Genomic DNA, 15,784 nt, shown 5'->3' with positions numbered 1-15,784 from the left:
ACAAGGCCAACATGTGAGTATCTGCCAGGAGTCTGTTAAAAGGAGGAAGTGCCCCCAAATTCTTTACTTCCCTATTACCATCCTGCAACAATGAACTTTGGCTGCCCTGTGAGGCTGTGTTCCCTTAAATCTTATTTTTGCATGCAAATGTCAGCACCAGAGAACCCAGAGGGAAACTGAACAAAGATAAGAGGTTCTACTATGATTTCCCGAAATCCTTGAACCAAGCATCATTTTGTTTGAAGGAATTAAGATTTATTTCTGCTATTCAAGGAGATTATTTTTGGTCTTAATATTTCTAAATGTCCCTGTACAAGCTGTAATATAAAGAAGAAAAATTCTTACTGATACTTTTGATTTCAACCATGTTTCCCAGAATTTCAACTTGTTTGAGTAAAAGATACGTTGATTTTGGCACAGTCACACTCATATCTCCTAAAATGACCTCATGCTATCAGATTTACTGGCATAAAATTTCTCTCAATGCCAGTACGTTCTGCAGAACTTCTCTGTAAAGGTTAATTCTGCACGTGTATCTCCAAAAAAGGCCTTGTGCTATCAAATTTACTGGCATAAATATTCCTTGATGTTTATTTTTTTCCTCCCTTTGGTGCTACACACACCACAGTATATCTCTTTAATGATTTAATTCCCCCGTGGATGAATTTTTTTACAATTAAATCTCAGACACATTCCCAGTAGTTAGTTGTAAGTTCTGTTTCTTTAACCTTCTGCTGACCCTAACGAGGAGCGGCAGCTCCCATTTTTCAATCTCTCGCCTTACTTTCAGCCCTGTTTCAAGCCTGAAGTAAAAGTTCTCCTAAGAATTCTCCTTTCTTTATAAATGGGAAAGAGAAAGAGGTACATTTAGGCTGTAGATATTGTAAGCTAAACAGCAATAGGAAATAGAAAAATATCTAGATCATTGCTGAGAAAATGAATTATGCAGCTGCCAGTGAAGGACTGGTAGAAAATCTAAGATCTTTTCAGAGAAAAATGTGAAAAATGTGAAATTTGAGCTATAGGGAGTGATGCTTGTGCAGAGAGTTCTTAACTATTTAAGGATATTACTCAACTGTGTAATTCTTGTCAGGCACTCCAAACTTTGGGAAATAGAGGATTCTAATGTTTTCTGAACCCAGAACTGTGCCTTTTTGGGGACAAAATTAAAAGAGAAGCAAAAAGTATTCTAAAGACAAATGTGAGAAGCAATAGGTAAGGATATTGAGAACAGCACTGAACCACATTGGCATACAGGGATGATTCAAGCTTCAGCTGAAGAGGGAGTGAGAGTCAGGAAGATCCAACCACACCTACTCCTAAACTCTTAAGTTTCCAAAGGTCTGGAATCAACTTTGTGCAGCCACAGTACTTTTGGATTTGTACCATTTTCTTTATTAAAATAGTCTGGAGGCAAGTATTTATGTATGGCAAGATAAGGCAGAGAAAAGCACAAGGAGAAAAAATTGCCACAAGGCAGACAGCAAGAAATAAAGAATAAGAATAAAACAATATTTTAAAGACAGTGTCAAAATGAAGAATAGTAGCAAACCTAATGAGCTTTTGAATTTACTCATTTAGGATGCCAATTCTTATTGTTTCAAAAATGGTTTATTTTTTGAGCAGATGATTTTGAAGGGATTGCCCCTCTCAGTTCTTTATTTGCCTCCCTTATTTGAAGCCACTGGTAAACAATTGTGAGTAGGTTTGTTTTGGATAATCATTAGGAGTATAAAGTAGAATTATCAACTTGTTTTATAAAATTTTGTGGTGGGGGATGGAAACTTACTATAAAGACTATTATAATCAATATTAGCAATTTATTAATTGTTCTCTAAATCATCCAAAGGAAATCAAAGTGGAACTATAAGCTAGTAGCAACTGTAATTATCAACTTTTACTACTGTCAGCACTAAATAACAAACCAACCTAATCCTTTATTTTATAGAAATAAAGTCCAGTTCTCCATGATTCCCAAGATCTTATTTTACCAAACCTGACAAAAAATGTACAACAATATTAGTTTTATTCTTACCGAGTAATCTTGTTTTGATTTCTCCTCCGAAAAGCTGCAGCTCTGTGTTTGGAGAGCTTGCAGATTCTATTTATTACCAAAAGTTTGGCAGAGACCCAAATCGCTGTAAGAAGGAGATCTGAGTGGGTGAGATTTTGGCAGATTTTAACTGTATGCAAAAAGCCAATAGAGCTACAATCCTGTCAACATTCAAGATTCCCTACTTTCTGTTTTCTCTCCATATCCATCTTAAAATTTAATTCAACAATTATGGATTTTTGGGTGCCTGGGTGGTCCAGTCATTAAGTGTATGCCTTTGGCTCAGGTCCTGGGATCAAACCCAAGAGCACTGCGTAGGGCTCCCTGCTCAACAGGAGGCCTGCTTCTCCTGCTCCCCCTCTCCATACTTGTGTTCCCTTTCTCACTGTCTCTCTCTCTCTTTGTGTCAAATACATAAAATAAAATCTTTTTTAAAAATTATGGGTTTATTTATTTTTTTATTTCCAACTCACATCAGAATTATCTTATATGCAACCCCCACTCCCATCTCCAATTCACAATCCTCCTCTGCCTCTGCCCCCACATATTGGCTCTGTTCAGAGTTGAAGTTCACCTTCAGCACTGTTCATATGGAAATTCTTGGAGGGAGTTTTAAGGTGATAGTGAGAAGTTCCTGAACTTACTTCTCCCATGAACACTCCAAACCTACAGCTGCCTATGAATCGATTCCCTCTGAGAAAGATCTGAAAATTAGATGAACTGCTCTCCACAACAAAGAACAACAAAAAAGGATACAACAAAGATAAAAGAACCACATCAAGATGGGTAGGAGAGGCAGAGACACAATCTCAAAAAATGCCAACATCCAGCATGAAGGATATCACCAGATAGGTGCTTTTCCCAGAGGAGTGAGGGTATCCCATATTGGATGCCCAGCCTGTGGAATCCGCACTGGAAAGACAAACCCCCAGAAATCTGGTTTAGAAAAACCAATGTGCCTGATTGCATTCTGGAGAATGCAATAAGAAACTGAGATTCTCTTCTTGGAGAGTTCACATATAGTATTACTTGCCCCAAGACCCAGTGAAAAAACAGCAGTTTGAAAAGAACCAATACTATATGAGGGACATTCATTAATTGATCTGGAAGCATTGGCCAGAGGGGCAGGGAACAGCTGAGGTGTTTCCTAGAGATGGAGATGCTGGTGGACACAACTGTTCTCCTCTTCACACAGTCTATAAGAACATGCAGGTGAGCTCAGATGCAGCACCTTCTCACCACCCTCATACCCCCATTTGCTGTGATGGGGGTGAGCAAGAAAGAAGTTACAGCATGTGCTGAGGCAGAGAGCACAGGTAGTTGTAGTGCTCCCTCACTTTCTGGCTGGGGTGGGCAAGAGCAAGTAGTTATCACATTCCAGCTTTTAGCTCAAAACTGGTGTATGTGCACAGACGAGGTACTCTTGCACTGCACTGCTGAAAGCTGTGGGGGCATGCAGTGAAGACATTTGCTCACTGCATTTCTGAAGCTGGTGAGTGTGGCCCACCTATATACTCTCTAGCTTCCTCGCCCAAATCAGTGGGTATACACAATCCACACAGGAGATATTCCTTGATTGCCTGGCCCTGGCGGCCAAGACTGTAACAATTGGAAAGACAGTTTTTGGCAGGTCATCAACCCCAAGGCACTGCACAGACATCAGACTTAAACACAACTTCAGTCTTCCTATGAGAAAATGCCCACTTATTTAGCTTGGAGTTTCAGCCTGAGGGACAGGCTTTAGGTATCCCACACATCTAGATGGTAAGGAGAGCATCCAGGGATATAAGCAGGGATACATCATCATTGCACTCTCCCTTGGCCTTGCTAGAGGTTGATGAGACTTACCGGAAAGGAGCTTATACACTCTCCTAGAACCCCAATTATTGCAACTATCACCCAGGGGACACTTTCATATCTCCTGGTATGATTACCAGGTATGAATCCCATGAATTACCAGGTATGAATTACCTGGTATGAATCCCAGCAGGGATTATGATTGAGACTCCAGACCTATATATTTACATACTTTAAAAACTGCTGCCTGAGAGTGTGGTTTCTAGTCAGCCCAAAACTAGGTGCTAAATGAGATTCTTCCCTTTGAATCACTGACAGGTCATAGCACACTCTCAGCAATGTGGGAATATCAAGAATAAATTGGCTATTTAGACAAACACAAAGGTTTAAGAGAGAACCAAGAGGTAGGGTGAAGTTGAATGAGGTCATCATCTATACAAGCCTCCAAGACTGAGAGACATAACTCTTTCACATAATACATAGAAATAAAAAGAGAGTCAAGCAAAATGAGAAAACACAAATATGTTCCAAAGAAAAGAAATAGGACCTAAATAATAGACCTAAATAATATGGAGATAAGTAATGTACCTGATAAGGAATTCAAAGTAATGATCATAAATATGCTCACTGAACTTGGAAGAGGAAATGAAGAACACAGTGAGAACTTCAACAAAGATGTAGAAACTTAAGAAAATACCAAAAAGTAGTCACAGAGTTTAAGAATGCAATAACTGAACTTAAAAATATACTAGTGGGGCTTGACAGCAGACTCAATGAAACGAAAGTAGATCAATAAACTAGAAGATCAAGCAATGGAATTTATGCAGAAAAACGATGGTGGGATGACTCAGTGGCTCAGGTTAAATGTCTGCTTTTGACTTGGATCATGATCCCGGCATCTTGGGATTGAGTCCCGCATTAGGCTCATTGCTCAGTGGAGAGCATGTTTCTGGAGTCCCAGGAGAGAAGAGAAAGGGACAGAAAACTTATTTGCAGAAATAGTGGCTGAAAACTTTCCTAACCTAGGAAAGGAAACAGACATTCAAATCAAGGATTTGAACCACTCCTTAAAGATCTGGAGAATCAATAAAATTTAAACCTAACCCATGCACCAGAAGAGAAATAAGTAAGATTACAGCAGAGATCAGTGAGTTAGAAACCAGAAATACAGTAGAACACATCAACAAAACTAGAAGCTGGTTCTTTGAAAAATTAATAATATTGATAAACCACTGGCCAAAATAATCTAAGAGAAAAGAGAGAGGACTCAAATTAATAAAATTGTGAATAAAAGGAGAGGTCACGACTAACATCAAGGAAATAGAAACAATCATCAGAAATTATTATCAGCAGCTATATCCTAATAAGTTAAGCAACCTAGAAGAAATGAATGCATTCCTGGAAACCTATAAACTTCCAAACTGAAACAGGAAGAAATTGACAACCTGAATAGACCAATAACTAGTAACGAGATTGAAGCAGTGATCAAAAACCTCCCGAAAAACAAGAGCCCAGGACCTGACGGATTCCCTGGGGAATGCTACAAAATATTCAAAGAAGAAATACTTATTCTCCTGAAGCTGTTTAAAAAGTAGAAACAGAAGGAAAACTTCCAGACTCTTTCTATGAGGCCAGCATTACCTTGATCCACAAACCAGGCAAAGACCCCACCAAAAAGGAGAATTTCAGAGCAATATCCCAGATGAATATGGGATTCTCAACAGGATCCTAGTTAATAGGATACAACAGTACATTAAAAGGATTATATACCACAATCAGATGGGATTTATCCCTGGGATCTCAGGGTAGTTCAACATTCACAAATCAATCAATGTGATAGAACACATAAATAAGAGAAGAAACAAGAACCACATGGTCCTGTCAATTGATGCATAAAAAGCATTTGACAAAATGCAGCATCCTTTCCTGATTAAAACTCTTCAGAGAATAGGGATAGAGGGAACACTCCTCAACTTCATAAAATACATCTATGAAAAACCCACAGCAAATATTCTCAATGGAGAAAAGCTGAGAGTCTTTCCCTTGAGGAACATGACGAGGATGCAAATATTCTCAATATTTGCAAATATTATCAATGGAGAAAAGCTGAGAGCTTTTCCCTTGAGGAACATGACAAGGATGTCCACTCTCACCACTATTATTCAACATTGTACTAGACGTCCTAGCAACAGCAATCAGAAAACAAAAAGAAATAAAACGTATTCAAATTGGCAAAGAAGAAGTCAAACTCTCTCTTCAAAGATGACATAATACTTTATGTGGAAAACCCAAAAGACTCCACCCCCAAATTACCAGAATTCATAGAGCAATTCAGTAATGTGGCAGGATAGAAAATCAATGCACAAAAATCAGTTGCTTTCTTATTACACTAACATTGAAACTGTAGAAAGGGGAATTAGAGAATTGATTCCATTTACAATAGCACCAAAAAATCATAAGATAGCTTGCAAGAGGTAAAGGGTCTATACTTGAGGAACTACAGAAAACTCACGAAAAAATTGAAAAAGGCACAAAAAGATAGAAAACATTCCATGCTCATGGATCAGAAGAATGAATATTGTTAAACTGTCTATGCTGCTCAGAGCAATCTATACTTTCATGCCATTCTGTTCAAAATACCAGTGGCATCTTCAAAGTGCTCTAACAAACATTCCTAAAATATGTATGGAACTGGAAATGTTGAAATTGCTAAGGAAATGTTGAAAAAGAAAAATAAAGTTTGCCTAATTTCAAGTTTTATTACAAAGCTGTGATCACCAAGACAGCATGGTACTGGCACAAAAGCAGACACACAGAACAATGGAATGGAGTAGACAATCCAGCTATGGACCCTCAACTCTATGGTCAAATAATCTTTGAGAAAGCAGGAAAACATATCCAATGGAAAAAAGACAGTCTCTTCAATAAATGGTGTTGGGAAAACAGGGGCAGCTACCTATAGAAGAATGATACTTGACCATTCTCTTATACTATACTCAAAGATAAACTCAAAATGGATAAAAGACCTCAACATGAAGCAGGAATCTATCAAAATCCTAGAGGAGAACATGGGCAGTAACCTCTTTGACATTGCTCACAGCAACTTCTTTCAAGACACATCTCCAAAGGCAAAGGAAACAAAAGTGAAAATGAACTTTTGGGACTTCATCAAGACAAAAAGGCTTCTGCGCAGCAAAGGAAATAGTCAATAAAACAAAGAAGCAACCCAAGGAATGGGAGAAGATATTTGCAAATGACAGTACAGACAAAGGGCTGATATCCAGGATCTATAAAGAACTTCTCAAACTCAACACCCCAAAAAACAGATAATCATGTCAAAAAATGGGCAGAAGACATGAACAGACACTTCTCCAATGAAATAATGAAATAATTAACAGACAGATGAAAAAATGTTCATCATCATTATCCATCAGGGAGATTCAAATCAAAACCACATTGAGATACCACCTTACACCAGTTAGAATGGCCAAAATGAACAAGACAGTAAACAACATGTGTTGGAGAGAATGTAGAGAAAGGGGAACTCTTTTCCACTGATGGTGAGAATGCAAGTTGGTGCAGCCACTTTGGAAAACAGTGTGGAGATTCCTTATGAAATTAAAAATAGAGCTACCCTATGACCCTGCAATTGCACTACTGGGTATTTACCCCAAAGATACAGAGGTAGTGAAAAGAAGGGCCATTTGTACCCCAATGTTCATAGAAGCAATTACCACAGTCACCAAACTGTGGAAAGAGCCAAGATGCCCTTCAGACAGACAAATGGATAAAAAAGATGTGGTCCATACATACAATGGAATATTATGCCTCCATCAGAAAGGATGAATACCCAACTTCTGTATCAACATGAAGGAACTGGAGGAGATTATGTTGAGTGAAATAAGTCAAGCAGAGAGAGTCAATTATCATATCGTTTCACTTGTGGAGCATAAGGAATAACATGGAGGACACTGAGAGAAGGAGGGGAGAAGGGAGATGTGAGAAATCAGAAGGGGAGACAAACCATGATAGACTGTGGACTCTGAGAAACAAACTGAGGGTTTTGGAGGGGAGGGGTCGGGTGTTGGGTGAGCCTGGTGTTGGGCATTAAGGAGGGCATGTATTGCATGGAGCACTGGGTATGATGCATAAACAATAAATCTTGGAACACTGAAAAAATAAAATAAAGTTAAAAAAAATAAAAATGATAATGAGGAAAAAATAAAAATAAAAATAAGTTGTCTAATTAAAAAACAAAAACAAAAACAACATTAAGATACCCCCTTACACCAGTTAGAATGGCCAAAATTAAGAAGGCAAGAAACAGCAAGTGTTGGGGAGAATGTGGAGAAAGGGGAATCCTCTTACACTGTTGGTGGGAAGTCAAGTTTATGCAGTCATTTTGAGGACTCTTTCTCAGAGGTTTTTCAATAAATTAAAAATAGAGTTATCTATTAGTTGGCAATTGCACTACTGTGTATTTACCTCAAAGGTACAGATGTAGTGAACAGAAGGGCCATTTGCACCCCAATGTTCATAGCAACAATGTCCATAGTATCCAAACTGTGGAAAGAGCTGAGATACCCTTCAACAGGCAAATGGATAAAGAAGATGTGGGCTCATATATACAATGGAATATTACTCAGCCATCAGAAAGGATCAATACCCAACTTTTTATCGACGTGAATGTGACTAGAGATTATATTGAATGAAATAAGTCAAGCAGAGAGAGTCAATTATCATATGGTTTCACTTACTTGTGTTACACAAGGAATAGCATGAAGGACATTAGGAGAAGCAATGGAAAAATGAAGGGGGGAAATCAGAGAGGGAAACAAATCATGAGAGACTGTGGACTCTGAGAAATAAATGGAGGTTTTTAGAGAGGAGAGGAATGGGAGGATATGTTCACCTGGTGATGGGTATTAAGGAGGACACATATCGCGTGGAGCACTGGGTGTTATGTGTAAACAATGAATGTTGGAACATTACATCAGAAACTAATGACGTACTGTATGGTGACTAACATAACATTAATAATAATAATAATAATAATAATAATAATAATAATAAACCAAAACAAAGAGCAAAAGGAAACCAGGATAATGATGTTATACTAAAGAGAGAATATCAATACAGAGAAAGAAATTATGAAAAGGTACCAACTAGAAATTCTGGAGTTGAAAAGTATAAATGAAATAAAAAATTCACTAGAGGAGTTTTGTAGTAGATTTGAGCAGTGAAAAGGAACATGATAGATCAATTTAGATTGTTTGGTTTGAGGACCAAGAAGAGGGGGAAAAAAAAAAACCCAGAAGAAAGTGAGCAGAGTCTAAGAGACCTGTGAGACACTATCAAGCATACAAACATATGCATAATAGAAGTCTCAGAGGGAAAGAAGAGAGAAAATGGGACAGAGAAAATATTTTATTTATTTATTTATAAAGACTTATTTATTTGCTTATTTATATGACAGAAATCACAAGTATGGAGAGATACAGGCAGAGAGAGAGAGGGAGAAGCAGGCTCTCTGCTCAGCAGAGAGCATATCAGGCTGCTGAGCAGAGAGCCTGATAGGGGCCTCCATCCCAGGACCCTGAAATCATGACCTGAGCCGAAGGCAGAGGCTTAACCCACCGAGCCACCCAGGTGCCCTGCATCTTTATTTTGAAATACTTTATAGGTTGGTATTTCTCTGTGGATAAGCTGAGCTTTATGCTCATCCTGAAGAAACTATTTTATATGACTTTACAAGTGGAATACAATTTTGTTTCTTGGTCTTTCTTTTTTCTTTTTCTTTCTTTCTTTCTTTCTTTCTTTCTTTCTTTCTTTCTTTCTTTCTTTCTTCTTCCTTTCTTTCTGTGTGGAAGAGAGATTTAGAAAAACAAACACATATGTATTTCCCCAAAGGCCCTCTTGTTTTGTATTTAATATATTTTATCTTCTCCATACTCTTATTTTATAGGACTTTAAATAAATAGTTTCTGTTATTTGGGATATTCCAGGGTGAGACTTAATTTCTTTTAAAGGTTTTATTTATTTATTTGACACAGAGACATCACAAGTAGGCAGAGAGGCAAGCAGAGAGAGAGGGGGAAGCAGGCTCCCTGCTGAGCAGAGAGCCCAATGCAGGGCTTTATTCCAGGACCCTGAGACCATGACCTTAGCTGAAGGCAGAGGCTTAACCCACTGAGCCACCCAGGTGCCCCAGAAAAATATTTAAAAAAATAATGGTTAAATATGTCATCAAGTTTGGTGAAAGATGAGCATGTATATGTCTATTTGCAGATACTTGCTTTTAAATGTACATAATCCCAAAGAATCCATAAAAAATCCCACAACAATTAGAGGTAATAAATTATTTTAGCAAAGTGGCAGGTTACAATATCAGCCAAAAAATCAGTTGTGTTTCTATACAATAGTAGTAAATAAAATAAATAATAAAATCAAGAAAACAATTCCATTTACATTAATGTCAGGAGGATAAAATAGTTTGGAATAAATTTGACTAAGGTGGTGTAAAAATTGTACACTGAAAACTATAAAAGATTGTTGAAAGGAATTAAAGACCTAGATGAGTGGAAAGATGTCCCATGTTCACGAGTTGAAGGGCTTAATATTGTTAAGATGGCAATACTTTCCAAATTTATCTACAGAGTCAATACAATCCTTATCAGAATTCTCAGTATCTCCTTGGTAGAAATCAACAAACTGATTTTAAAATTTATATAGAACTGCAAAGGACCGAGAGTAGCCAAAATAATCATGAAAAAGAACAAAATTGGAGGGCTCATGCTTCCTGATTTCAAAACTTTACAAGCCTAAAATAGTCAGAATAGTGTGGCATATACATATAGAACAATGGGGTAGAATAGAACCCAGAAATAATGCCTACATTTATAATCAAATTATTTTTGACAAGAGTACCAATGCCGTTCAGTAGAGGAAAGGAATAATCTTTTTCTCAGATTATGTTGTGACAAAGGGATATCTTCATTGAGTAAACTGAAGTTAGACCCTGCCTCACACCATATACAAAAGTACAGCAAAATGGATTAAAGACCTAAATGTAAGGATTAAAACTGTAAAAGCCTTAGACAAAAATATAGGGGTAAATTTTTAGATTAACCCTTGTGTAACATGAGACAGATATATTCAGTGTAATAATGTGAAGTTGTTGATTACACAGCATTATTCAATGAATGCTTATTAGAAGACTGAAAAGCAGCAGAGCCAAGTAAGATAGCCCATAGAGTCAGCCTCTGTGGTCACAGAACAGGGATGTGGGATGTTGAATGTGGGTCTGAAAGGCATACAGAAGTCATCCAGACAAAAAGCTAGGGGGTTTCCTTCTTTAGGCTTTTGCCTTCAGCATTTATCTCTGTCTGAGGACCAGGAAACTAGCCTGAGTCAGAGCTGGTGGCATGATCCTTGAGTCAGTGAGTTTCCTCCCAGACTGATAACAACAGGCTTCTTGGAGGAAGCCTCTAATGGTACCTCATTCTTCTTTGTACCTGCTGTGCCCAGCACTTGCTCATGGGAGATGTAATAAAGATGTGGGTGTTAACCCAGTGCATATGGAAACAATTATTCTGACCCACTTAGTTTCATAGGATCATTTTATACAATTTTCCCATTCCCCTTCCAATTGGTATAGACCCTCTGGGATCAATCTCTTAAAAATTTAAAATATTTAATTTGAAAAAGCCCTTTTCCCATTGTCAAAATATTTCTTGACCAGTGTGTGGTATGATATGGATAATGTGCTACTCAAATATTTACTGTAAATTCTTTCTCTTGAATCTCCAGCTTTTAGACTTCTTATTCTCCTATTTAATTTTACAGAATCCAGGTCAGTCTTCTTTTAGCAAAAAACAGTAGAAGCCAGATATTCTGGATTTGGTTAGGATAGAAGAATCTAAAGATTGAAAGGTCCCCCAATAATGGGTTCATGATTAAAGCGATGAGGGAGCAGGAGGCTGGCTGAGGACAAAGCAAAATCTGGCACCTTGCACTCCCTCCCCTGGGTAATGTGTGTGACATTCCTCAGGCACCCCTGACTGCCATAAATGAGAAACAAATAGTTAACTTGCAGAGATCACAATCCTGCAAGACAGGAGTCTCCCTTGGTTTACAAATGTCCTAGAGATCTATAAACAAAGAAGATACCTTATCAATAGCACAATTTCCAGAGGCAAATAACTCAGTTCCTCAAGCCCTAATGTCACCCTCCCCCCCATAAACAAAACTGAAGGAGACTGAGGTAGAAGGAAATGTAAATATAGTTAAATCTCTTCTGAACTCACTAACAAAGACTCTTGATAGCAGGATTGTGACATCCCACCAAGAATCTCCCAACTATCTTGATATTAACGGCTGGCCAAAAGACAACATTGATCAAGGTGCAAGGCCTCTGGTTTCCAGGCAACTTGTAGGCCCTCTTTAGCATATGAAAGCTCCGTTGGAACCTCCCTTCCCCTCACTTTCCCCCAACTGCAAGGTACATAACCTGCCATCTCTCACAACCCGGGGCAGCAGCTCTTCCTGCCCATGGGTCCTGTCCCTGTGCTTTAATAAACCACCATTTTGTACCAAATATGTCTCAAGAATTCTTTCTTGGTCATCGGCTCCGGACCTCAGCCCACTGAACCTCACCTAGGTTCTAGAACTTCATCAAAAGGAGCGAGACTGATACAAGCAAAGCTTTATTTCGTGCCAAGCATCGAGAATCAAACTGGCTGGCCAGGGCCGTGCCTCTTACAGAGAGTGCGACCTCCCCCTCCTCTGCCTTACTGAATAACTTTTAAAGGGCAAGGGCCATGTGGTTGGGCCTGGCCACACACAGGTGGCCAATGAGATTATAACACACAGAGAAAGCTGCACAGTCATGCTAGGTCACACATGGGTGGCCAGTTGAATTACAATTTACCCTAGTAGATATTTGAACTAGCGTATCACCTTGGTCAGAATTGGTGCCCAAAAGGCGGGGCTGATACTCCTTGGTAGCTAAGGAGACAGTATGCACCCCTCTGATTGGATATCTCCACCTGTCCTGCCCCCCCCCCCCCCCAACCTTGTATTTGGGCTTTGTTACCTGGGACTGGTTTCCTGGGCTTGCTTTTAAGTAAGTCCCCTGGGGCCGGGGGCAAAGTCAATTTAAGTTTTACTGCATAAACAACAAAATGACTGTTTAATACAAGATGGAATCGATCTGGCTAAAGCAGGTACTTACAAAATGAACCCTGACAATTCGAAGCAGGTATCACTTATTCTTTCCCACAATATTCTCTTGACATGAAGCTATTGTTAGGTGATCTGACTCTGCATAGGGGCTCAAAGATACAGTTGTAGGAGTGCTAAAAATAGAATTACAAGTGTGTCCTCTTGAAAGACATTTTAACAAATGAGTGTCATAGCTTTTATGTCTCATTGTTATTGCTGCTGGGCATACCTGCTCCCAATTGGTACTTTAATGAAGTGCAGAGTTTGGTTTCCATTTCATCCATATGCTGTTGTGAGCTCCTTGATGAAGCTCATTATATTCAAATATGTTTTCTCTGCATCTAACTTAGCGCCTGGTACACAGGAAGACTCAATAAGTGTTTTCTGAATGAATGATTTCCCCAGATTGTAATAGTAAAACTAAGTGTACTAATTGCATGCTCTGAGTCATGTACTATGCTAAACACCTTAGATGTACAATCTCATTTATATGCACAATGACTCAATGAGGTTGATACAATTTATCCTCATTTACTGATTTATAACCAATGTTTTGAGTTGTTAAATGACTTTCCCAAGTCAGTCTTTAAAACATATCTAGAATTTGATCACTTGTCACCACTTCACTGCTCTTCACCTGGCCCAAGCCACCATAATATCTTACCTAGATGCAGTGTTTCCTAAATATTTGTTAGCTCATTACATGTATTTTTGTCTTCATTTTTTAAAGATTTATTTATTTACATTAGAGTGAGAGAGAGAGCAAGAGTGAGCTCAAGTGGGGGGATAGGAAGAGAGAGAGGGAGAGAGTCCAACTTAGGGATGTATCTCACAACCCTGAGATCATGACCTGAGCCAAAATCAAGAGTCAGACACTTAACTGACTGAGCCACCCAGGTACCCCTAATTTTTGTTTTCTCTTCCTTTTATTATTTTGAAATGTTTCTCTTTAATTCCTCATAATATCTTGCCCTCGAGTCTATATGATATTAATAGAGCTACTGCAGTCATATTCTTGTTAGGAAAAATAATCAGACTAGCAAGAAAACAGGTGACACTCTGAGAAGCAGGAGAACTCAGGTTTATTTTATGCCAGCAGACTCAGACAAGCATGCACTCAAAATTCTGGGTCCCGGACAGCAGGGTTATAGAGCTTTTTATAGGGAAGTGCAGGAGGCCAGGTTCCAAGGGCTATGCTGACTGCTGGTAGGTCGGTTTAAACTGGGGGAGCTGGGATGGCGGGGGTGGGGGGAGCTGCTTTATTCAGGAGGCCTGTTTACAGAAGGAGAAAACTTAAATTGCTGCCAGTGGGGCTTTGGTTATCTCTTGTTTATTGTTAGTTACTTCCCATCTACTGGGGTTTGCAGGCCTCGGCCTACTCTGGGTAATTTTCCTCTTCATTCTTACTGTTTGTGTACCTTTTTCATCCATTTGTGTTCAACCTATCTTTATATGTCTTTATGTAGACAGCATGTTGGATTTCTCTTTCTAATCCATTCTGACAGCCTTTGCCTTTTAATTTGAGTATTTGGTTTGTTAACACTTGACGTAGTTATCAATATGATTGAATTCAGGTCTACCTTTTTACTATTTGTTCCACTTTGACTCCTGTGTTGTTGTTGTTTTTTTTAGATTTTTTTTTATTTATTTGAAAAAGAGAGAGAGATCACAAGTAGGCAGAGAGGCAGGCAGAGAGAGAGAGGGGAGGAAGCAGGCTCCCCGCAGAGCAGAGAGCCTGATGTGGGGCTCGATCCCAGGACCCTGGGATCATGACCTGATCCGAAAGCAGAGGCTTTAACCCACTGAGCCACCCAGGCACCCCGTGACTCCTGTGTTTTTTATTCATCTCCCTCTTTCCCATTTTGTTTTGAATTAATTGAATATATTTTAGAATTACATTTTATTTACCTACTGGGTTTTTACTTTATTTTATTTTATTAAAGTTCTTAGTTTATTAGACCTCTCATGAAAAATCTGCTCAATCACTACAGATAAAGTCACTGCAGAGTCTTTACTCCTTCTATTGTCCAATCTCCAGCTCACTGCTAGATACTTCATTTCTTTTTGCTAACATCTTCATTGGCTTTTGCAGCCCCCTGACTTTCTTCCTTCTGTTCTTGTGTTCCTTTCACTGTTTTCTTGAGGTCTTTTCCTTCTCATAAAGCCATGTCTTACAAATCTATGTTTAGGTTTATTTTTCTTTGCATAATCCTAGGAATCATAGATCATGCAAAAGCTTGTTGTCTTGCCTCCACCAAAATGGGTTCTGAACCCAAATACAAAGATGATGGTTGGTGTGGTCTTACACATTTTGGCTAGTTTTTCCAGGATTTCTGTTTTACTTTCTGTTGCCTTTCTGGAGTGAAGACCATTTATGACCATTTGTTTCTGCTGAAGTAGTTGGTTGGTCATGAACTTCCTGCTCCAGATAGTTGCTGTGTCATTCATAGTGGTGGCTGAGCTTCAAGCAGCCAGGAAGGAAAAGAGCTACCTACTGGCTTTTTAGCTATACTTTGTTTTTATTTTTGTTCACATTTTTTAAGGCTTTTCTGGGGATTTCAGTTCACATCCCTAGCTTTTACCTGTCTGTTTTGAATTAATTTTGTACTACTTCACATAAAATGTGGAAACCTTGTAAGTATAAAGTTACATTTACTACCCCCTCATGATATAGTTATCATACACATTATATCTACAAATGACCTACAATAC

The 15,784-nt window shown here is 38.6% G+C and overlaps 1 protein-coding gene across 1 annotated transcript in view; it reads right to left on the bottom strand.

Annotated features, from left to right (window-relative positions):
• The window catches only part of LOC111156623 (interleukin 33), a 48,110-nt gene extending 46,011 nt beyond the window's left edge, over window positions 1–2,099 (bottom strand). The window contains exon 1 of the mRNA XM_022517620.1: window positions 2,036–2,099. The gene's annotated coding sequence lies outside the window, so the exon portion shown is untranslated. The remainder of the gene's footprint in view (window positions 1–2,035) is intronic.
• Window positions 2,100–15,784: the final 13,685 nt, after the last annotated feature.

This window comes from Enhydra lutris, unplaced genomic scaffold, assembly GCF_002288905.1.
Source record: "Enhydra lutris kenyoni isolate GAN:26980312 unplaced genomic scaffold, ASM228890v2 scaffoldscaffold47, whole genome shotgun sequence".
NCBI lineage: Eukaryota > Metazoa > Chordata > Mammalia > Carnivora > Mustelidae > Enhydra > Enhydra lutris.
This window is presented reverse-complemented; position numbering and strand designations above follow the sequence as displayed.